Genomic DNA, 25,469 nt, shown 5'->3' on the forward strand with positions numbered 1-25,469 from the left:
GCAGGCAGCATTTTGCGTGACATGGTCACATAGACGTTTTTCTGGAGAGAAAGATCTTTAGTTTTAACTAGATCCCAAAGATATAAATGAATGAAGTTTAAGAAGTATTACTAGAAACACTCGTAGTTTACTACCACTTCGTTTCTGAGTGTTGTGGTCATTTGTTGTTTCTGCCTGGCATCCATCTCCCCGCCTTTGGTCACTTTACCTCAGTGTTCCTTTGGGGGACTCGCTCTCCAGGTGGAGCCCGGGGCTCAGGTGTGGCTGATGAGCATATTCTGCCCTCCTGGCCACAGTGATGGGTTGAGGAGTGAGCAAGTGACTCCCTGTGAAATTTAGGTCTGACAATTTGCTGGAACTACTGGGACAGAAGCACTTTCTTTTCAGTGGTGTTGCTGAAGAGATAGAATATAAATCTGAGTCTAATGGAGGCCTCCATGTGGTGAGGGTTTTCCTGAAAGTGCAGCTAATGTGAAATAAAGTTGAGCCGGGGGATGGAGGGGAACAGCCGTGATACCTTTTTGAGCCCCTGAATCTAGTGGTGTCTGAAGCAGCCTTCTTGTGTACTTCTTCACTTATCTGAACCAATAAACACCCGTCCCCCACTCCTTTGTTTGTTTACATAAATCCGTTTGAGCTGCGATTTCGTCACCTAGGTGACAGCCTTGGCTGACATCTCTGCTCTATGGATATATATGGTTTTGGAGTATGTGTGAAAATGGTCTCTGTACAATTTGGTATGCATAGCAATAAACCGAGCATCATTTAAAAAATGGAAGGGACAGTTTTGCATATTTAAGTCTGGTGACATAAGATACTTTTTTAAGGGCTAAGAAGACAAATAACTCTGTTTTTCTAACAGGTATTATAGTTTATATTATGTTCTTGGCCTACCAAGTTTTGCTCCTGAAAAAAAATAATAATAATGCCTTCCTGCCAAAAATGACTCTCATGTGCATTGAGCTTTGTCTGATATTTGAACTGGGCATTGGGAATGCCCTCGTGGTACCCTGAGACCCAAAGAGGAGAGCAGAAGAAACAAGACAACCTGGAGGGCACCCAACTGGGGCCTCAGGATTTTTCCTATTTCTTCCATTTGGCAATAAGTAAGAAAGAGTGCTTGTTCTCTTTAACTCAGTGAAGTAAGGAGAGAGAGCATTTTGAAAAATCTGCTCATAGTTTGAACAAAGTGGGTTCTCTTATCTAAGGTTCAGACACAACAAAGATAGAGATAAAAAAATTCTTTCATACACTCAAGTACTTTTTCAGGTTTTGGAAAAAATCAATACCATATTCACATTAATGTTTGCTTGTATAAAATATTGACTGTAGCTCCATGCCTTTTAGTCCTTATGTAAAAACGCCCATCTTAATCGTCAGACGGGTTCTAATTGTTTCCCCTCCCCTCTCATGGAAAGAGTAACGAGAGAGGACGGCTAAAAGCATTACTATATAGTTATTTTATAACTGGCACTAACAAATTTCGCCAATTACAGAGTCCATTCTGTAAGCAATGAATGTGAGTCTCCCAATTAATCTAGTGCACCTCCAGGCAAGGTCTAAATCAGCTGGATACAGCGAAAGCAATTTGCACACAGCTAAAAGCAAATTGGAAAATAAGTGTTCCACGCTGCTGCCTATCTTTCGAAGCCAAAGACGCAATCAGTCTTCTGGCAGCAGCCCTCTGTCATGTTATTTGCAGCTATCAATTTTAATTATAACAATTATTGATTAGTTAGGAAGGTGAATAATCTGAAGCTCAAATAGATGACTCTGCTGCTCGGGGTCTCCTTCCTGCCCCTCACAAGGAGGTGTTAGTACTGAGTCCGCCGTAAAGATTCCACCTGGATGTCTGGACTGGTCCCTCCGCCTCCCACCACACACACAGTCTTGAGTTTTGCAATTTGGCTTAAAGACTGATCTGACCTGAAAAAAAGCTGGGTCAGCATCTTCTAATCAGAAAATTCAGAGACAGTTATAGGAAAGATACCTTGATTTTGAAGATTTGGAATTCATTAAACTATGTTTTGTTCAGCTGGGTGAAGAAGAGAGAAAAATTCTGTAGGAAGAAAAATAGAACCACAAGAAAGAAAAGAAAAATGATCACTGTATCGTCAGATGGAGCAAACAAGACAGTGTGGTTTAGTGAAAAAAAAAAAAAAAGAAAAAGAAATTTGGGATCAAAAGGCATGGAAGAACCTTTCTTTTAAGCTCATCACACCACACTTGTTAACTTTGTGATCTTTTGGAAATCAAATAACATCGCAGAACCCTTGTCTCCTAACCTGTGAAATAGGGATGAGAATAACACAGTGAGAATAACACTTTCTTCATTAGGTAGTTTTATTTTTTAGGTGGAAAGGGTTAGGAGCCAGGAGGCAGCTAAGTGATTCAGTCTATCAGGAAGGTTCTGTGAGATGGTTACAAATGTTACATTGAGCACTCCCCCACAAGTTCTATCATATTTGTTGAATTAACCAGATTCTTCTCTACTCAATTTTCTCCTGTCAGATTCTGCATGAGGGAAGCCCCAGAGAGGTAAGCAGATATAGAGGTGATAGATATGAACATAAATAAATTCATCTCTCAGTTTGTGAAATAGATTCATGCTGGCAAATTTGGCTATAAAGTGAATTTCTGCAAAGCAAATCCCATTTCCCTATTGATGTCTATTATAAAATCAGATATATGTCCACGGAAAAGGATTTCCCAAGATACTAAGTCAAAAATTGTCACAGGACAGCAGTAGTTACTTTGAAGTATGTTCAGAATTTTGAAGTGTTTGGCATGATTTTCCCAGCTCTGGGATTCATCCTGGAACCTATCTTTGCAGAAGAGGTTGTTGGTTAATAAGTAAAAGAGATCAACAGCTCTTGGTACTAAGCTGCCCTCCTCCTTTGGTCTAGATGCTCACATAGTCTCTGGACCCGGGTTATAATAATATGTGCTGCTAATAGATGGTGTAGCTTAGCATGCACAGCAGTACCGTCCCTTAAATTTTGGAGGGGGTAATAAGTCGATGGATTCTGTGTTTTATCACTTTCTTTATCTAAAACTTCAGCATATTGAGCTTATTTATTAAAGGCTAGATAGAGCTGGACACCACCAGTGTGGTACATTAGGTGGTCCCGTCTGAATGCCATAGCCACAGTCCAAGGCACTGATGGTCTGTGAAGTTCCAGAGTAGGACGTGATCCAAGAACTAAAGGAAGGCCAGAGCCTTGTTATTCTTAGAAGTTCCTACAGAGGAGCCATTAAAACCTCAAGTAACTCATAATTAGCCTCTGCTTGATTCTTCTTGCAGGGAGAATCATACATTTGGAGAAGCATGCTTGTGGGACTCAAACCTCATGAAGGGAATAGCCAAATAGTTTCATGAAGTTCAACTTTTTTCTGTAGATTTCTTATAAATAGTTTCAAATTGTGTAGGGGTAAAATCTACTTCTATTTTTCACTTACTCTAATTTAAGGAAAGGCATAGCCTACATAGTTTGCTCTGGATCAGAGAATATGGTTTTTTTAAAAAGCATATATGATCATATGTCTAATTGCTAGCAAGTCTGTCACCATATTTCAGGGGACTCTATTTATTACTTTCATAAACATTTAAATTAAACACCGGGGTAAAAAAAAGATCTGCAATGGTGATATGAACAGGAATTCTAACTATTCTAGAGTTAAAATTTTTTTAAGCATCCTATTTGAATATGCAAGATTAATTGTATTGGTCATATTTTAGAGTATCAAATTCTTTTTTTAAGGACCCCATTGTATTTTTGTTTTAAATCTGCTTTAACATATATTATAAAACACACAGTACTGTATTTCAATATTTGCTACTTAAAATGCTTTAAGGATTTACCACATTTCAATCAATTGGAATTCTTACTATGAATGGAATGGGCATAAAAATGTCCTTCTTTGATAAAAGATTATTTACCAAGGGCTGTACTCAGATCAAGAATGTCCTTGGGTTATAGCTACGCTTAAAGCTTAGGACTTTCTCCACTGAACATGGATGATTTGGTGGAATCAATCAAGAAGTGTCTATATTTAACTCAAAGTATGAGATAGACCATAGGCATAGTAGAAGGAGCATGAGATTTGGTATCAGAAACACTCTGGTTAGACCCTGAATCTGTGCCCTTTGATTTTATGTCCCTGGGCAAGTTATTTAACCTCAAGGGGTATCAATTCTCTCATCTATAAGGTGGGGATAACAAAACAAAGTGGATGTGTATTAAAGAGAAGTAAATAATGAATTGCAAAGTGCCTAACAGTTGCACACTAAACATTATTTTTCTTTCCCATTCCCATTGCTATCTCAAAATAACATCAAGTGGTGCATGAGATAGCCAGGATTCCTCAACTGCTAAATGAAATGTATTTACAAAGTTTCCGACTTCTCTGTGCTCAAAATCCATCAAGAAATAAATTTAAAAATTGAGCTGGGATTCATTATTTAAAAAGACAAAATCTTTATTGTAAGGGAGTCTTTATCTAACCAAACACCTTTGAAATTCTAAGCTTTGGACAACATTCAGCAGTATTTTATAGACTCACAGAATCTTGATATTATTATAGAAGAGATTTTAAGCATCATCTGGTCTGATTGTCTACCTAGTGTTCTAACCCCCTTTATCTTACAACTTGGTCCTATCTGAACAGACACAGAGAGCGGACTGCTGGTAGGGGTTGGGGGAAGGTGTCACCAGACTGGAGTTTCACCTGTGGAGCAGCACGGTGGGCTATAACCCATATGACCTTGTTAAGTTTGTTTCTTCTGGAATGGGCCCCATCTACAAGCCTTTGGGGTCCTTGGTAAGTTGAGGAAGCATTCCCCCACTTGTCCTGCGCGCTTATTTTCCTGTGCCTGCTCCAGGGGACCAGGCTGGCTGCTCAGGCTTCTCCATCTACAGAAGCTTCCGCCCAGGCTTGCACTCCCCTTTGGCCGATCTGGAGTCTAGACCATTTGCCGACCTTGCCTTTCTGTCCTTCATTGTTCTGGACAGGCGGACAGATTTGACACACTAACGTATAAAGTGTTAATGATTATCTCCTCTCTTGGGATTATTTTCAGCCTAAAGGTGACTTGTAAAACTACAGTGGCCTCATCAGCAGAAATGAAATGGGACTATCTATCTAGGAGTTGAGCAGCCTCATGGCGGACCTATCTTGGGATAGCGAGGCATTTGGGAGGCCTTCCCTTCTAATCATACAGGGTATTTACCTTCCACCTGTTAGTAAGATTAGTGTGTACAAGCGTTCATGTTCACCGGACAGAGAATGTCTCTCTCCTCTTACATGATGACTCAGTGCAATTGAAATGCTTTAGCCTAAGATTGAAATAACCCAGGAAAGGCTGATTCCTATCACGTTAACTTCTAAATGCCTCAGCTGTTCCAGGTTTCTAGAAAGAAAAAGCCAGCCCAACTTCTTCATGTTTCAATCTGGCACCTTTTTAAGAGGCTGTGAACAGGTAGGGAAGGCCTGCGGGTGAAGCCCTCTGACAGGGGGAGCTGGGAATTGTCATCCCTGTCTTCACAAGGCTTTGCTTTTGAGAAGCAAATACTCAAGTACTGTGATGGGGCTTCAGTTAGAAATACCAACCACAGCTATAGAAATTCTGTGTGCTGAAGGGTTCATGCTGATGCTGTGAGCCTTAGAAGGAGGAATTACTCAGAAAAGTGGATTCCCCCAAAAGACTGTGCTGTTACCTATGCCAGGACCCTGACGCGGGCCTTTAGGTGTCTGTTCTATCCAGCCATGACTGGAGAGCATGAAGAGAAATTCAGAAATTAATTCAGTCTTTCCTTGGTTCTACCAGATGCCATGATTGTCTGTGTAATGTTTCTCCAGGTTAAAAGAAACAATCAACCAAAAAAATGTTTTTGTGGTATTTTCTTTCTCTGGTGAGTCCTCATTTTCCATTTTCATCATCTCCTCACCCTCTCTCTTTCCTCACTCCTGTCTTTAAGAAAGAAAGTCATTTCCCTTTTTGCTCTCTTACTCCCCTCCTCCCTTTCCACCTCCTTGGGGCCCTTCCCCTCGGGTTTATGTTGCCACCTCTATCGTCTTTAATGCTGCCTTCCCTTCTCACATAAACACGATCAGCTAAAACATATCTCAAGTGCTCAACCATCTTAGCCCCTAACGCATAATGCCGTCTCCCTCCTTTTCACCGTCAAACTTCTTGAGCTCTCTATTGCCCTTGCCCCTTCTTCCTCACCAGGTGCTCAGTCCTTCACGTTTTGAATCCTTGTGTAGAAATCTCAGTCGAAACCCTCACCTTTCCAATGAGAGTGCTTCCTTGAGCGGGGCCTGGTGATTGACAGATTGAATGGCATTTCTCTGAAGGATCTGTCCTTGACGTCTGCCATGTCCCCAACTTTTCCCCCCTTGGAGTCTGAGACTTGTCCCGCTGTAATCTTATCTTTGTTTTTTGAACTATTCTGTCTCTTTTGTGGCTCTTCTCCCTCCTTTTGCCCTCAAACTTAGATCTTTTTTCCCCCTCAGGTCACTGTTCTCTTTTATCTTTTCTTCAGGTTTCTTCCGTCTTCAGAACTTTAACTGCTACTGTCTACGTTACCACTTCCAAACCTGTATTTCTGTTAGTGAAATAGAAATGTTTCTCCTATATCTCTAACTACCTCCTAATGACCTTCAGGTAACTCCACCTAGATGTCTTTGTCTGTCTTCATCTTAATCTGAAACCTAAACCCCTGTCCTCCCCTACACCAGCTTCTTTTTCCGATCCCCCTGTGTCTTTCCAAGTGTGACCTACCACTTGTGCTCAAACCTTGGAGTCTCGTTAATTCCTCCTAAATGGTCGGGAATTTGTTACTTCTGCTCTGCAGCTTCTCTTATATACACCTCTTACTTTTTTGTCATCACCATAGTTCAGGTTCTCATTCCTTCTTGTGTTTACTAAAATAACTTCCTGAATCATGTCTCTGATTCTTGGTTCTGTCCTCCAGGGCACTCTGTATACTACAGGAGAAACCTATATGGTACAGAATATTTCTCTGTATACTACGGTAGAGATCCTCCTATTCGAAATCATCAGGGATTGGTAGCTTGTGGGTTTGTAAAAAGAACATCATTTAAAACAGGGAATCATGAGTGATGATGGACACATACTTTAAACATTTTCTTTTAACTTATAGCACATAAATGTGCATTAATCTAACACTCTTCTGGGCCAGTGATTCATGTCCTGCGTAATCTTTTCTGCATGAGCATCTCAACTGCATGTTTTCTTTGTTGTTTTTTTTAGAGGAAAAGGAACTTACATTTTTGAAAAAATCTGAAAACAAAATCTTCCTAAATTTTTTTTTTTTTTTTTTTTTTGCGGTACACGGGCCTCTCACTGTTGTGGCCTCTCCCATTGCGGAGCACAGGCGCCGGACGCGCAGGCTCAGCGGCCACGGCCCATGGGCACAGCCGCTCCGCGGCATGTGGGATCTTCCCGGACCGGGGCACGAACCCGTGTCCCCTGCATCGGCAGGCAGACTCTCAACCACTGCGCCACCAGGGAAGCCCTTCCTAAATTTTTATATTATCCCACCAGTCATTTACAATTTTTTCACCTACACCTAATTTGAGAACATTAAACAAAACAAAAAAAAACCCTCAAAAAAAGTACAAATCTCTTTCTTCGGGCACTTTTATTTTATCAGTGTGTTTTAAATAGTAAATAAATGACATAATCATAATAACAAGGGCAACTTGTATAAACTGGTTGACGAGCAAACACAAGTTACTCTTGGTTAGTATACAGTACAGCTGATGGGAGCAGAAGTGCTCAGATATTCTGTCTAGAGAGGAGCCCGTTAGTGATGAGCTGTGCTGGCCATCTGTGTGCGGTGCCAAGAATCAGGACCAGGAAAGATCAACTACTCTGGGAATTTGGCTATTTGGGGGGCCGCTAGCAGAACATGCATTGTATTGTCAAATTACCTGGAGTGAGATATCTTTGTTTCTGAAATCCTAAAGAATACCACTAACAGTCCATAGAGATACCTGACCTCCTGAGGACCTTACTTTGAGGTGGGAGAGTGTTGCTGGAATAATACCTTATCAATAACTTCTGCCATCGGCAGAGATGGCTAATGGTCTGCCATCCAGCTAGGGGTCTTTTCAAAGAGACTTAAAAAAAATTCACATATGCAACAGCAACCAAAAAAAAAAAAATCAAAATGACATTTATACACATCTGATTTTAATATAGAATTTCCATAGCAACATATTACTCATTGTTTAATGTTCAGTAACTTAGAGGCCGATTTGCCCATAAAACAATTGGGTAATGTTAGATCCGGATTATAGGAACCTCATTCATTTATAAAATATTATGATCTTGAGCCTTTCCATCTACCATGAGTTAATGCCTACTCTGGGAATTGATGGCATATTCCCTAATTAGAATCACTTCTGGAGAGCAAAAATAATTTATGAGAAAAAAAATCATAAAAGAAATCAAGTGTACTAATCCATGGATTAAAATATAATTTAGAAAACTCTTTCTGACTTAGAGTTCATCTGTGAAATGATTTGACTGAGTCTCATTCGCTGTGAATAGTGGCATTGCCCAAACCCAGAATCATTCCCCTTGAACATTTAAAAATGTATCACTAAGCCCCAAAGCCAGCCAAACACCATCTTGAGATTCTTGAAAAAGTGCTCCCCTGCCCAAATCAAACCACTCACTCAGCACATGTTTCCAGAGGTTTATTGACTATTAGACGGACGATGTGAGGTTCAGATTTCATTGACATGCAGAGTGGACTCTGTATATTCTTGTAGGACCCTCAGACCAGGCTCCGAAAAGCTGGCTTGGCCCTTTCCCTTGGACCTGTGTCACTGTGCTGTCACTGGGACTTCGGAAACATTTGACAATGCAGCCCTGAACTCGGGTGCACGGATGACTTGTTTTTCTGAAAGGAAAGGAGGCCAGCATTACTATGTAAGCAGAGGAAGTTGACACGATCTCATTCATGGGCCTTTCTTCTGTTTGTGTCAGGGAATCCGCCTCTGTAGAACAGCAAGCCACACATGGTTGTCTGCTTCATTTTCTTCATTCTTAACCTTTGCCTTCTCCTTGGAATGAAGTGTGAAATACTGCCAAGACTCTGCATTTTCTGTGTATCTCCCTCACAACAGTCAGGAGGAGCAGGGTTAAAGATGTTTGCACACCCCAAAAATAACTCCAGCACCCAGGGCCAGATCAGAACAGCCACCTACCAATGGGAAGAGGTTGCACGTAAAAATGGGTGCAGAGAAAAACATTGGTTTCTGTCTTATACAACATACATGGTAGCAAGCTAGTTAAATGTTGTCTAATTTAAATTAATGATAAAAATATCTTGTAAATAATGAAAGTCCTGAAAAGCAAAACTTTTATTTGACAGTACTAATTGTCTTTGAATCAATTTTTCCCTTTAAAACTGTTTTAATCCAAGCAGCACATAAATTATTGAATAATATTTAAATCCTTGTAAGAATTTAATTTGCCTCATTGTAAATGGTGGTGCTCTATTTTTTTTTATCCTTTTGGTTGCTGTACATTTTGTAGAATTATGCATAATTCTATAGATAAGATTATTCTGAGAAATGTAGAGATAAAACGTTGGCTATTTGTAGCCAACAATTAAATACACGTTCTATGATGCCATACAAGACGTTTAGGAAGGTCTTTATCTCCATCTCAGTTGTGACCAGAAAACATTTTGTTTTTACTGGTTTACTTAAGAGGAGAATGAAATAGCTCTATTTCTAAATGTATGGTGCTAAGGTCAGCTGGTAAACAGTGACTTTATTCAAGGTATTCTATCTCTGAACTTCCTAGTTCTCATTCCCAAGGGAGGAAAAAGAAGGAAACCATACTCTATATAAGCATTTGAGAAGAGAATATAGAGGGCGTTGTTTGACGATCTGTATATTAGAACTACAGCTCAATGAAATGTCACACATGCCTCTGTTTTCCCTTTCCTGATCTTCTTTTTAATGCTCCATCATACAGGAACCAAAGAAGACAAAATCCTTGTGGAACTCATTTTTCACCCTATGCTATGTGACTTTGGCAGCCTCGGCTCTCCCGGGAACCTGCACAGCACTCTGTGCCCCCGTGGGGTCTGCCAGGAAAGAAGCCACTCAAGGCCACTTGCTACTTTCTTCACATCTTATCTTAAAGGCACTGCTAGCTTCCTCCTACGGCTCTGTTTTTAATCTTTTTTTTTTCTTCCTTTACTCTTTGTTAATTATAACAACATGACAGCATTTTGGAAGACAGAATAGAGCAAAAACCCATTTCCTTTCATAAAATTATCCCAACACAAATTGGTATCATTGTTTTTTATCTATTGTCATCCAATCTCTTCTATATGCTTTTTTTTTTTTTTTTTTACAGTTTATAATCATGGTGCATGTGTTGGGTCTAATTTTTTTACACTTAGCACAGAAACATTGTTGCATGTTCCTACGGTCTTCTTCATCATTATGATTTAAAATAGCTGTGTAATAGTTCATGAAGGAGATGGTCCATCATTTAAGGATTCCTCCTATTTTTAAAAAATTTGTTTCTGTTTATTTTCTTTCACATATATGTGTAACTCTATAATAATGCTACCAATTCCTAAAACTTTCTCATATTTTAAAATGTCCTTGGACTAGAGACCCAAAGGGGGTATACTGGATCAGTGGATATGAACTCTATAGCTCTTAATACACATGCCAAATTGATCTCCAAAGGGGCTGTGCCAATTTATTCTTATTTTTTTATTTTTTATCATTTGTTTTTTATGGAAGTGGAGTGGATCTACAATGTTATGTTAATTTCAGCTGCACAGCACAGTGACTCAGTTATGCATGTATATACATTCTCTTTCATATTCTTTTCCATTATGGTTTACTACAGGATATTGACTATGGTTCCCTGTGCTGTACAATAGGACCTTGTCCATCCATTCTATATGTAATAGTTTGCATCTGTCAACCCCAGAGTCCTCGTCCCTCCCTTCCCCAGGCAGTGCCAATTTATACTACAGGAATTACGGATGAAAGTTCCAGTTTTGGTGCAGTCTATCTCACACTCTTTATGTCTACTCTATGCTGTAGCCTCAGGAAAGAAACAGACAAATAGTACTAGTTGGTTCCATGCTCTGTGAAGAGAAGAATATTGGTTGCAGGAATCAGCTTCAAGTGAGTATTAGGAGAGAAAATTGACGTCTTTCACTGATAAGGCAAATTGGAGACCACATTATACATCGATGTTATACTATTTAAATTCTTAGTCTTTATTGTGTTTCTATTGCTTTTTCACATTTTATAAGTATGTGCTATTTTAGTCATAAAGATATTTTGATTAAGTCATATTTTTATAGAAAAGGTATTCAAGTGTGGAAGCATGTGTCAGACTCCAACTCAGCTGATTATATCATTCCCTGCTCAAAAACCTCTCTAGACTCCATTACTTACAAAGTAAATTCTGAGTTCTTTATTGTGACATTTCAAGGCCTTCATTCCCTGGCCCCAAACTTCCTTCCATCCTTATATTTTCCTACAAATTCTCTAGACGCCAGTCAATCAGTGATACTGACATGATCCCCAAATATTCTCCACTGTCCTTGCTCACGTTCTGTCTGGCTCCCTCCCCCTCCCCCTCCCCCTGCTTCATCCTCCCGCTGAAATTCTACTGGGATTTCAAGATGTTGAGAGTCAAGCCCCACCACGATCTTCCCTGATTCCTGGGCAGACTTCTTCTTCCAAATGCCCATAATTTCTTCCAACTCTGGATCATGGTCTAACTTTTGTTGTCGTTGCTTTTCAAAATTTATTTCAGCCAATGATTTACTTCACCTGTTGAGCTGTATTTTTGCAGTTCCCCCCCAACCCCAGCTTTATTGTGCTATAATTGACCAATAAAAATTGTATATATTTAAGGTGTACAATATGATGATTTGATAGTCATATACATGGTGAAATGATTACCACATTGAAGCTAATTCACACATCTTATCACCTCACATAGTTACCTGGACTGTAGTAAAAATTTTACTTCTCACTCTTAAAGCATTTATCATATTCTCTCTCATAGTCAGTGCTTATGAACTTGTCAAATCCCATTAAGTTGTAATATTTTTGAGGAGAGGAAAACTTCGTATTCATTTGTTAATTATTCATAATATTTAGCAATGTGTTTTTATACAGTAGACATCTAGTACACATAGAGTATTAATAAATATTTGTTTAATTAAAGTATTACACTGAGCTCAAGAGACCCTCGTGAGTGTTACCCACTATTTAATAGCAGCCATCAGAATACAGACATAAATCTCAAGAGGAAGTAGCTAGACATCTATGCTCTTATGGTAACTGATGTGAATAATTCTGACCCTCCAGTGTTTTGAGATCCGTAAGTTCTTCCTGAATCATCAAAGATAAAATGATGCTGTTTGGCTCTTTCAGGTTGAAAAGTAACCAATATATATTCAGGTTACTTCAATTAGGGTATTTATTGTGAGGATTCATAAGCAAATAAAGAATGATTAGAAATAATCTCATTTACCACATAGTTAGATGTCCTGGAGAACAAGAATTTTCAGCTCTGTGGCTTCATTTCCTTGTCTCCTCGGCACAGGCCTCTGTTGCTCCCAACTCCTGAATTTTTCCTTGGAGGTCAAATAATGGTCAGTCAGCTTCTGTTGGTCTTTGCTGCTACTGCTCTCATTAAGAATGACTTGGTCGCCTTGGTGGTATAAGGGTGAGCATAGCTGCCTTACAAGAATGACTTTGTCTTTCAAGTGGAAGATTTGAATGGTCAGCCAACCCCACCCTACTAGTGTCCTCCAGCCTTCTGTGGGTCGGACCACAGTCTGCAAGGAGACCACATGCAAGAGCCTATAGACTGGGGTCCTACCTGTGTCCAGGGAATGTGGCCCAGCCAGCTGTATTGGGATGACTATGACAACTGTGTAAATTCTGACTCCTTTCTCCATAACGGAATTATATGTGTGATTGACAGAGCATTCTCTCTCTTAAATGGGTTTAGTATTTCGACGATAAATTATTTTCTCATTTTGTAAAGTTGATAACCCATATGTTATATGTAAACTCTATTCACTTGAATTTTATGTTAGAACATTTTCTAATTATGATATTTTACTTAATTATTGCTAACTTTATGAGGCACTTACCATTGCAAATATATCTCCTCTTCACAAATACTCTGTGAATAAGCTGTTTCTATCCCCATTTCACAGATAAAGAAACTAAGGCTCAGAAAGGTGTATTAACTTGTCTAAAGTCTCATGATTGAGTCATTGAACCAGAATGTGAACCCAAGTCGGTCAGGTCTCAAAGCCTGTACATGCACCATGCTCAAGCATGGACAATGTAGAGTTTGTATTATTTAACCACCATTTTTTTCTTAAAAAAAAAAAGTAGAAAACGTTATCAGGGTTTTATGTAAGTATTAACTTCTTCACATTTCAGAGTGCATTTGGATATTTTGCAAGTGAAATCAAGAGTGGTGAGGCTGAAGAAGCACAAACTGAACTTCCGCGTTGTCAATATTCCTGCCCGTTCCACTGTGAAAGTCTCTCCCCTAACCCTTCCATGTCTATTCTCAAATATTAGGAAATGACCCAGAACACCTCATCAATGAAAAAGAATATGCACCATGCTGTGACAGCTTTATACTAAAGGGCTTTCAAGAGGGAGTTAAATGAGTGGTGAAGCAACCTTGTTCCTGTTTAAACAGCTTTCCCAAGCACAGCTCTCAGCTCAGGCATTACTGTTGCTTTTATAAATAATACAAAACAATTGAAACAGTGGACTTAAATTTGCTAAACTTAAATCATTTTGCAGCGGGAAAAAAACAAACAAACCAGGACCCAATTTCTTTTTCTTTCTTTTTCTTCTTTAGAAGCTGAACTGGGTTCCTCCCCATGGCATTTTCTAATTCAATGATAATTTTAAAACTCCCTCCAGTTTCATCTACAATGCTATATTCCTTTACCTAGGATTCCAGGTTTCTCTCTCCTGTTTCTTGGGATTTGCAAAGCAGCAAAATCAGCCAGTTTACGTTTAAGATGTTTTGATTCTTTTCTCAGACTCTTGCCAGTGTACTTAACGCAGAATGATTAAAAGCTGTGTGTTCTGTTAGAACTGTTATGGTGTTTAAACAAGGAAGCCTGTGTTTGTTTAAGAGAATGGGGAAATGGTTATCTTGACAGATTAGACTGAAAAAACAGGACAGCCACAGTCTAGCACAGATGTCCACATTTGCCACTTGGCTGGCTTTTTGAGGTATTCTAAACAAAACTGGCTTGTGTGCTGGTGCCTGAGCTCTGCTTGACACCTGACTGAGGAATGCAATTAAGAACCACTGCCAGGGCCTGGGTGTCTCTGTGGGCACATGTTCCCAGGTTTGAAATTTCTCAGAGTCTGTTTAACTGTGTCATAATTAAACTAATGGAACACAAGAGGAATTTCTCTAACTGGCTTAAAGACTCCGTTGCAATGTGATTTCATCTCACATCACACGCAGTTCCTGGGGCTTCGCTGCAAAGTCAAAAGGCAGCTGAGCAGAAACTGCGGGGTGACCAGTTCATCAATCTCTTACAAACGTGATCTTTAACTGGATGAAACATTAGGGGCAGCTGTGGTTAAGTGGCAATAGCACGGGATGAAAATTCAGGAAACCTGATTCAAGCCCTAACTTTCCCACTTACTAGCTGTTTGATCTTGGTCAAGTCCTCGTTTACCTCATTTAGGATCACGCAGCTGCTGTTGATGAGACTGATGACGGCAGCCCACGTTTATTGAGCCCATCCTCCATGCCAGGAACTGCTGCGGGCTTGACAGAGTGTACCTCGTCTGCTCCTCCAAAGGGCCCGATAAGGTGGGTACAGTTAGCTGTGCTGTTTCCTGGGGTATCTCAGAAAATCTAAGAGCTCGGCGCAGAGTCACTTAGTCACGCGAGCTGGGATGTTTGAACCCAGGTCCGGCTAGTATTGGGTTTCGGCTTCCTCAGGCAACGTGATCTTCAAGGTAACTTCTAGCTGTGAAATCAACAATTGTGAAAGCTGAACACATCGACATGGCTTTAACTGTGTCTACAAATATATTTTTAAAAGACCGAGACAGCCTTGGTTGGTTATAATCATGGGTATGTGTAGGTATCTGCGTCTGTTGCCTGGTTGCATAGTTTGCCTTAGATATTAATGTAAAATTCTTTTATCATAAATTTTATGAAAATCTAGGGCTCTTATTAAGTAGTAGTTGCTAAATCAGATCTTGGGGGCATGAAACTCTGGCGTGTGTGATTCTGACTTTTTACTGAAGAGGAATTTCAAAATAAGAGGAATTTCAAAATATAGGACTTTGGGATATACTTGTTATGTTATATAAGCAACTGCCGATTTAACTCTTTGTTGTGTTTTTTACTATTAATAAGTACTTTATTTTATAATATGGGTGATATTTGAGTGCAGTCAATCTGAATTAAAATTTATTGTAATGGAGCTTTATTAGTAACAAAGGAATTTTCCATTGCCCTATTTTAAATAAATAAGATTTTGATTGATTCTTAACATATTCACATGTGGTATGTGAATATATTTTCCAAGAGTCGTGAGTACACAGTGGTTTTTTGAAAATATAAAATGCAAAATGTCAAAGCAGCTGGCGGCAGTCCACTTCTGCTTTGGCTATTTTGTCAATGTCAGTGGGATTACCTGTCAGGGCTTTGGGAGGCCAGACAGAATTCCGACCATGGGTTCTACTGGCCTTATTCTTAGAGAACACCTAGAGTCTTTTTAAAATTTTTTTTTATTTTTTGGCTGCATTGGGTCTTCGTTGTGGTGCACGGGCTTCTCATGACAGTGGCTTCTCTTGTTGCGGCAGGAGCTCTAGGTGCGTGGGCTTCAGTAGCTGTGGCTCACGAGCTCTAGAAACAGGCTCAGCGGTTGCGGTGCATGGGCTTAGTTGCTTCCCGGACCAGGGCTCTTCCCGGACCAGGGCTCGAACCTGTGTCCTGTGCATTGGCAGGTGGATTCTTAACCACTGCACCACCAGGGAAGTCCCCACCTGGAATCTTTAATGTAAAATTTAAGAGGTTGCTTTGAAGAATTAAGTCTGTACCAATTTCGATACATCTGAACATAGTTATTAGGTAATCAAAATGTTAAAGAATCAACTTCTGTGTGATTGTTTAAGTGATTTATGGTATTGTGTCTTAGCTCCTATAATCTTGACCCGACAACAATCAGCCTAGATGTCTTCATTCCTAACCTTCCTGCCATAATCCTCTTCCTTTACTTCTTGACCTAACCCTGTTCCCTTGTATATGTCATTAGTAAAGTTTGGAACAATCTTTCGCTCTATCTCTGTTTTTTTTTTTTTTTTTTCTCCTAACAATTCTGTTTAGAAGAAATCTCTTGGAATTCTGCCCTCGACCATCAGTCTCTCCTGGATCTTTATCAAATGATAATAGGACTTAACCAATGCACTATTTTGTTTATCACAAAAATAAGAGCCTGCTTCTCCCCAGATAGGGATCTATTGTTTTATCTTATCCCTTAGTAAGAATTGAAAGATCAGGGTCACTTGCTTATCCCCATGCTGATAGAGTGCCTGGCAATTAATATTAACAGATAACAGGGGAATTTCATTATAATTATTTCTTAGGTACATTCCTGGCAGTGCGTCATATAATTTCACTGGTTTGATTTCTCCTGGAATTCCTAAGATCAGGAATTTAGATTAGTTTCTGCTAACATTTCAGAGCAAATTGTGGCTGTCGTCTCTGTTTTCTGCATAGCTCAAAGATAAAGAGAAATAACGCCAAGCTTGGATAAGTTGAATCACGTTTAGGAAAAGTGAGGTCCAAGTCTTTGGATGCTGTTGGGTCTAGAATGAGTTGTATGACCTGCCCCTTCCACTGAGTGTCTTTTCTTGGGAGAAAACAGGGTAATGATCTGAAGCAAGCTGTACAAAGACCATCTGTGAGGCAAGGGTGTGGGAGGCTTGTCTTGGTACTGGAGGTGATTCATGGAGGACCTTCATGTTTGTGAAGCTTCATGTTTGTGAAACTTCATGTTTGTGAAGCTCAGGTGGTTTTTTCTTCAGGCTCAGCATCCAGACCATCTCCTTTCTGGTCCCCACCTCCCCCCCCAGGACTAGTGCTAATTTGCCCACTTTTGAGCCACTGATTGTGTTCACAACTCCAGACCAAAGGCAATCACCAGGGTTTGGAGATAAAGGATTTTAGCAGGAGTGGCTTTTAGAGCAGATTTTCCCACAATTGACTCATTTGTGGATCCACCTTTCCAAAATTTGCTAAATTTTAAAAATAAAAAGCTGCTGACTTACCTTTTTATTCACCTAAATCTCTTATAAAAAGGAAACAGGATATCACATGCCAAAAACAGAAGACTCAACACAAAAACTGTGAAGACAAAACAGTTTTCAGACTCTCAAGGCTAAAAAGGATCTGAGCTTGAAGCCTGGTCTTTTTCTTAAAAAGGAGATGTTAGTTTTAGGGAGGTGAGAAGGGTACTCTGCTGCCAAAATAAATTTTTTTCCTCAATTTCTTTGGAAGGGTTGAGAAAGAATTGAAAATAGAATAACTTTATCACTCTGTGAGTTAAGTGTTATTTAATGCTGTGTTTGTGAACTATTTCATCTTACACACCTTCACTAGGATGAGTCTTACACGTTGAGAAACATTGTTTTTATACCTTGTCTGGACCAGCTAGTACCTGGCAGTGGATTCAAGGGGTCAACATGGGTTTATTGAATGTCTATCATGTGTAGCACTTATGCAAGGCACTATGGGGAATAGAAATAAAACAGAAAAATCTGAATTAGAGTTAGAAAACATATATGTGTATGTGTGCATGCATATTTATATTTAGGATTAGAAGATATCAATAATTATATGTATATATATATGTGTGTGTGCATATTTGTTTTTAATAATTTGAGATTTGAGACTAGGACTAAATTACATATCAACAAGTGTGATAAAATACTGAAAATACTCCCATTTAGTTGGTGAATGACCTCAGAGTGTCCCTTCCACCCTAGATGTCCCCTCAGAGTCAGCAACAAAAGGCAGGATAGAGGCCTCTAGACCCGCTCCAGCACTTTAGCCTGTGTCCATTCTGTATAGTTGGTACCTTGCCATAAAGATGGCTTACTATTTTGAATATCCTCTCTGTGTATTGGACTTTTGGGGCATTGTATTGTATCCACACACCTAGCACGGAGACTGCCATGTAGTAGTGATCAATAAATAGTTAAATGTTTAATCAAAAAATTAATTACTAGGGATTCAGGTGGGGGAGGTTAATAGACCACGTTTCTTGAAGCAAGTAAGATTTCAGCCAAGTTTTAAAAATCTTAACTGTGATTTTTTTTTAAGTATGGAAGAAATCAACGCACATCATTGAATTTTCTGAAAATTCCAAAAAGCATAAAGAAGAAAATAATCAACTATAATCCTTCCATCCAAAGAGGACCACAGTCAACATTTTGATTTGTTTTCCTTAGGAATTTTCTATGTATGTATTCAGTCCTGTGTATGTGGTGTGTGTGTGCGTGCACACACGCATGGCCGGGCAGATATTTTAACATGTCAGTGTGGGCTTTCTGTCGTTCCTGATGGAATCAAAGATGATTCCATGTTTGGCTCCTGGCCTCAATGTGCTTATCGGGTTAGTGGGAGAAGAGAATGGGGAGGAGCCCAGGGCAGCTGTGTGGGTTTACATGAGGGAGGACACTGAGTTACACTGTAAGCAGTCTGGAACCCAGAGTGGGGGGTCTGAAAGTGAGAAAAAGTTGAGGGAGGTAAAAGTGAGAAGAGGGGCCTGAAACAACGTAGCATTGGCTGAAATGTGAGGAAGAAGGGAGATAACGGGGCAGTAGTTATCATGCCGACACTTGGGAGGTAGGGCCATGAAGAAAAAATTGAGGATGTTTTCTTACATGTCATGGAATATAATCAATCCTCCTTTTGTCTCCCCTTCAAGATACTGTCAATAAAGACGAATCATTTCAAGGCCTTTGTGGGAGTGGATGTGTAGTTTTGGATAGAAGTCTGTGCTGAGATGGGCTTTAAGTTGGGAATAAGAAGGACCAGTTTGTTTAGACTCTGTGTGTGTGTGTGTGTGTGTGTGTGTGTAGTCTGAAAGAGGGATGTGGTGGTGATAATAGTTTAAAATGGTTTGATGTGGTTTCTTTTGTCTTTCTAAGCACTTGACCTTAGTCTTAACTCTGTCCGAGGTATCCACCTGTCCATCTACCATGAAAGCAGACAGGAAAAAATGAGATAGTACTCAACTTCTGATCTTCAAAAATAGGATTTGCAGCAAGTCAGTAGCCTTGAAAACCAGGGTATTGCTTTGAGAAAGAAATATCTAAATCCTTTGTCTCCTTACTTGGGTATATCAAAGTCCACACTTAATCAGCTAGATCAGAAAAATTGTCTAATGGAGGACCAGACCATAAGACCATGACTCTCTTCCATCCCCAGATTGTTTAGGGGAAAGAAGGAAAGAGAAGTAGGGGAGAGGTCAGATGTGTGCCCTGAGGTGGGTTAGAAAAGTGAGGCTCACAGCAGCAGAGTTCTTGCCCAACCCTGGCCTTCTGATGTCTGCTGGGTGTGTGGGAGGAGGCTACCAGGCTGGCTACCGCAGATCAGAGGTGAAGTCACAACAAAATTACCGCCGTGCCCAGACAGTCTGCTCAGGCAGAGAGGCGTCCTAAAGTGCATCTCTTGGGAGCTGTCCTTGGTTCCCGTATGGCAAAGCAGGACCCAGAAGTAATTCAGCGTGACTGTGGAGACTGTCAAATGGGCTTACCACAGTGATGGCAGGCTGTCTCTGTCACACAAGGTTGAGAGCTCAAGTTGGGGCTCAGTGAGAATTGTAAGACCTGAGAGGGATCTAGATTGCCAGACTTGTCTAAGCTTTGAGAGACCAGTGACCAGCTCCACCAGCTGCAGATAGATGCTATGATGGCATTGGCGCTAGTAGCATCCAGGTGGTGAGGTCATTGCTCCAGAGGCAAGGAAGGCCAAGGAGCTGGAAGAACATGCCTTATCCCTTCTGCCCTGAGGTCAGTGAGCCTCCCCCTCCCCCATATTCCTACAACCACTTCTAATTTCTGCAGAGAAGCAGAGGGAGTAGGAGGATATTCGAAAGATTAGCATTTTATCCAATAACACTTTAAGAAGGAGTTTGATTTATAAGATCAAACTAAATGTTAAATCTGACAGTTAATTTAGTTAATGTTTTCTTAACCAACGACATCTGGGTGCTAGAGAGGAGGAACAGAGCATCCGTAGACAAAAGAAAGAAATTATATACTTTCTCTACATATTCAAGTTGTTATTTAAAATTACTTAAATGCGCAAACACACACACTCAATTAAAATCATCACACTGGGTAGAGGGCTGTTCCTGTCAAAGTTCATTTGTTGGCAAGGATCAGAAACCCCCTGAGGCTAACTCAGGCAACGGGGTAAGGGATAATTGAAGGATTTCAGACAGGCCCCAGGGGAAATAGAATGGGAAATTCAAGATCCTTGAATCACTTATCACTGCTCAGAGATCACGTGATCTCTCTCATTCCTGCTTCTCTTTGCTTATTAAGCTTGTACTTGGTACAGCATGGCAGCCATCCCCAAATCTTTATCAAAACCATTTATTTAGAAGTCTTTCATCAACTGATGACTTCATTCTGGGCCTCTGAGCTCAAATTCCAATGAGACGCTTTGTTGTTTTTTTTTTTTTTAATTTATTTATTTATTTTTGGCTGTGTTGGGTCTTCGTTTCTGTGCGAGGGCTTTCTCTAGTTGTGGCAAGTGGGGGCCACTCCTCATCGCGGTGCATGGGCCTCTCACTATCGCGGCCTCTCTTGTTGCGGAGCACAGGCTGCAGACGCGCAGGCTCAGTAATTGTGGCTCATGGGGCTAGTTGCTCCGTGGCATGTGGGATCTTCCCAGACCAGGGCTCGAACCCGTGTCCCCTGCATTGGCAGGCAGATTCTCAACCACTGCGCCACCAGGGAAGCCCCAATGAGACGCTTTTAACATTAAGTAACTAGAAATGGATCATAGATCTAAAGGTAAAATATAAAACTATGAAACTTTTAGAAAAAAAAATACGATAAAATCTTTGTGATCTTAGGTTAGGCAGAGTTTTTAGGTATGACACCAAAAGCATAATCCATAAAAGAAAACAAATGGATAAATTGGGACTTCATCAATATTAAAAATGTTTGCTGTGCAAGACACTGTTAAGAGAATGAAAAGACAAGTCACACACTGGGAGAAAATATTTGCAAAACACATACCTACAAACACTTGTACTGAGAATATATAAAAAATTCTTATAACTGAACAATAAGAAAACCAACAACCTAATTAAAATATGGGCAAAGTTTTGAAGATACTTTACCAAATAGTACATACAGATGACAAACAAACACATGAAAAGCTGCTCAGCATTATTAATTATTAGAGAAACGTAAATCAAAACCACAGTGAGATATATCATTATGTACCTATTAGAATGGTTAAAAAAAAACTGGCAAAGATTTAGAGCAACTGGAACTTTCATATGTTGCCACTGGGATGCAAAATGGTACAGCTATTTTGGAAAATAGTTTGTCAGTTTCTTATAAAGTTAAATATATATTTCCCATATGAAGCAGAAATTCTCATTCTACCTGTTTACCCAAGTGAAATGAAAGAGACTTCTACAAAACTTTTATAGCAGCTGTATTCATAATTTCCTCAAACTGGAAACAACCCAAATGTCCCTCAACTTGGAATGCATAAGCAAATTGTGGTACATGCATACAATGGAATACTACTTACTTAGTAATAAAAGTATACTTGTTTATATGTGCAACAAGAGGAATGAATCTAGAATGCATTATGCTAAGTAAAAAAGCCAGATTCAAAAGGTGACATACTACATGATTCCATTTATATAGTATTCTCAGAAAGGCAAAATTATAGGAATGAAGAACATATCCATGATTGCTGGGAGTTAGTGGTGACACTATTTGGCTACCAAGAGGTAGTGTAAGAGAATTTTTTAGGGTCAGTGGGTATGATGAAAATGTTCCATGTCCTGATTATGGTGGTAGTGACATGGCTCTTTGCATTTGTCAAAATTTATAGAATTGTACACTAAAACGAATGTAAATTTACATACTAAATGGTATGTAAATTTTAAAACTTTTAAAAAGGAAGTAGAAAAAATATTCCAGTGAGAGAATATAATTGACTCCCTTAGATCAGATTCTAACCTTGGGCCAATCATTGATGATCCATCAGCAAGCAGAGCTCTAAGCTGTTTCTCCAGGTTTGATGGGGCAGTAACAAGGGGGTGGAAAATTGGACTGGTTTGCAAATGAACAGATTTGTCAGGAAATAGTTTTGCATTGTGATATCATTGAACAACATTATTTAATGAGCATTTCCCCAAGTCATTGAAATTGTTCTGTCTGCATCGGTTGAAAATATTGCTAGATTCATTCTACACAGGGGTGTCCCTGATGAGTTTTAAAGAAGAATTTGAAAATAACTAGATAAAGAAGGCAAAGAAGCAGGAAAAGGTTTAAGTGTCATCTGGTCTCAGAAGTGTCAGAATCAGGATCCACTCAGACAAGAACTTCTTTTAGAGAACACATTTTAAATATAACATTGAGCTAAGTAGTTTATATGTCATAAAAATATATATTAAGATTCAAACTTCCAGATGCCAAGGAGCTCGCTTGTTAGGGAGTAAAACTAACACACAGGAAAATGATAGAAGTATTCCTATTTTCTGCTTTCTGTTTCTTATAGTCTCTGTAAAGTTATATTACATCAAGTATAAAAGTGGCCCTACTGAAAGAATAAATCTTTGAAGTATCAAGATCTATAAATCTTCTTTGAAATTTGCAAACTTAGCTCAGGTAATCTCTACCTTTTTGGTACAAGGCAGACGTTATATTTTACTATTCCATATAGTTTTGGAATACTTCCTTGATTTTTCGCAATTATCTTTGTGCAATTGCTGAGCATCTTGAAAAATACTTAAAAATCAGCATAACTAGATATTCGGTACAAGCAGCAAAAGCATCACCAATTAAGCCCAGAGCTGCTAGTTGATATTTAGGGATATCAAGTCACATTTTCTACACTCTGAAAAATTGCCCAAACTTTGGTTCACAACATTAATATGGCTGAATCAGTATTATATCAGAAATCAGAATTAACATGCTCCCTGGCTACTCCTCCCAGGCAAAGAGCCACATAACTAATGTCACTAGGCTTAATTAAATCTCTTCTAGGAATATTTCTGGGTTAAGACTGAGGATAGTGGCAAGATTGTATGTGTGTGGTAGTGATAGGAGTGTTTGGGGGGCAGGTAGGGGGGTTGGAGAATAGCTCAATCTCTTTTTATGAGGCCCTTAGAGAGGCAAATATTAGAATGTTCTCATACTCCATTTTCTGATGAGCAAATACAGTAATCATCCAGGAGGGTCTTTAAAAGAAAAATAAGGAGACTTTCAGTAATTTCCTCTTGTTAGATGTTGCACAACAGAAATGTATCCGTGGAAGATGAAAGGCCAACTCATGAAGATAAAATAGAATGACTTGAGGTGATTCAGGGAGAAGGCAACATAGCCATTGTTTGTAAATGAAAGTTAACGATACCTTTGCACCAGCTGCAATTTTTCAGCCTGAATATTTTGATGAATTATAGCTAGGCTGTATCATAATTTGTGAGCTATATATAAAAGAGTCAAAGTGAAGTAGTTATCTGCATTTTATTGTCACAAGAGATTTTTTTTCCCCTGAGTAGAGCCCTCCCCTGCACCCTGCCAAGAAATCACTAGACTTTGAATTATGGTTCCCCCAGAGACCATGATAACATTGACCAGCCACAAAGCAAATAAAGAGAAAGAGAGATAGCCTCATCCACCAGAGGACAGACAGCAGAAGCAAGAAGAACTGCAATCCTGCAGCCTGTGGAACAAAAACCACATTCACAGAAAGATGGACAAGATGAAAAGGCAGAGGGCTATGTACCAGATGAAGGAACAAGATAAAACCCCAGAAAAACAACTAAATGAAGTGGAGATAGGCAACTTTCCAGAAAGAGAGTTCAGAATAATGATAGTGAAGATAATCCAGGACCTCGGAAAAACAATGGAGGCAAAGATCGAGAAGATGCAAGAAATGTTTAACAAAGACCTAGGAGAATTAAAGAACAAACAAACATCTTTGTTTGTAAAGATGAACAATACAATAACTGAAATGAAAAATACACTAGAAGGAATCAATAGCAGAATAACTGAGGCAGAAGAATGGATAAGTGATATGAAAGACCGAATGGTGGAATCCACTGCCACAGAACAGAATAAAGAAAAAAGAATGAAAAGAAATGAAGACAGCCTAAGAGACCTATGGGACAACATTAAAAGCAACAACATTCGCATTATAGGGGTCCCAGAAGGAGAAGAGAAAGAGAAAGGACCCGAGAAAATATTTGAAGAGATTATAGTCGAAAACTTCCCTAACATGGGAAAGGAAATAGCCACCCAAGTCCAGGAAGCGCAGCGAGTCCCATACAGGATAAACCCAAGGAGAAACACGCCAAGACACATAGTAATCAAATTGGCAAAAATTAAAGACAAAAATTATTGAAAGCAGCAAGGGAAAAATGACAAATAACATACAAGGGAACTCCCATAAGGTTAACAGCTGATTTCTCAGCAGAAACTGTACAGGCCAGAAGGGAGTGGCATGATATACTTAAAGTGATGAAAGGGAAGAACCTACAACAAAGATTACTCTACCTGGAAAGGATCTCATTAAGATTCGATGGAGAAATCAAAAGCTTTACAGACAAGCAAAAGCTAAGAGAATTCAGCACCACCAAACCAGCTCTACAACAAATGCTAAAGGAACTTCTCTAGGTAGGAAACGCAAGAGAAGAAAAGGAACTACAAAAACAAACCCAAAACAATTAAGAAAATGGTCATAGGAACATACATATCAATAATTACCTTAAATGTGAATGGATTAAATGCTCCAACAAAAGACACAGGCTTGCTGAATGGATACAAAAACAAGACCCATATATATGCTCTCTACAAGAGACCCACTTCAGACCTAGCGATGCATACGGACTGAAAGTGAGGAGATGGAAAAAGATATTCCATGCAAATGGAAATCAAAAGAAAGCTGGAGTAGCAATACTCATATCAGATAAAATAGACTTTAAAATAAAGAATGTTACAAGAGACAAGGAAGGACACTACATAATGATCAAGGGATCAATCCAAGAAGAAGATATAACAATTATAAATATATATGCACCCAACATAGGAGCACCACAATACATAAGGCAACTGCTAACAGCTGTAAAAGAGGAAATTGACAGTAACACCATAATAGTGGG

General features: G+C 39.4%; 1 long non-coding RNA gene across 1 annotated transcript in view; it reads left to right on the top strand.

Moving 5' to 3' along the window:
- The window catches only part of LOC307052764, a 31,417-nt gene extending 12,971 nt beyond the window's left edge, over nucleotides 1–18,446 (top strand). Inside the window, exons 2-3 of the long non-coding RNA XR_013810876.1 lie at nucleotides 14,775–14,902; nucleotides 18,428–18,446. This is a non-coding gene — a long non-coding RNA (uncharacterized lncRNA). The remainder of the gene's footprint in view (nucleotides 1–14,774; nucleotides 14,903–18,427) is intronic.
- Nucleotides 18,447–25,469: the final 7,023 nt, after the last annotated feature.

Source organism: Hyperoodon ampullatus (assembly GCF_949752795.1).
Source record: "Hyperoodon ampullatus genome assembly, chromosome: 4".
Lineage (NCBI taxonomy): Eukaryota > Metazoa > Chordata > Mammalia > Artiodactyla > Ziphiidae > Hyperoodon > Hyperoodon ampullatus.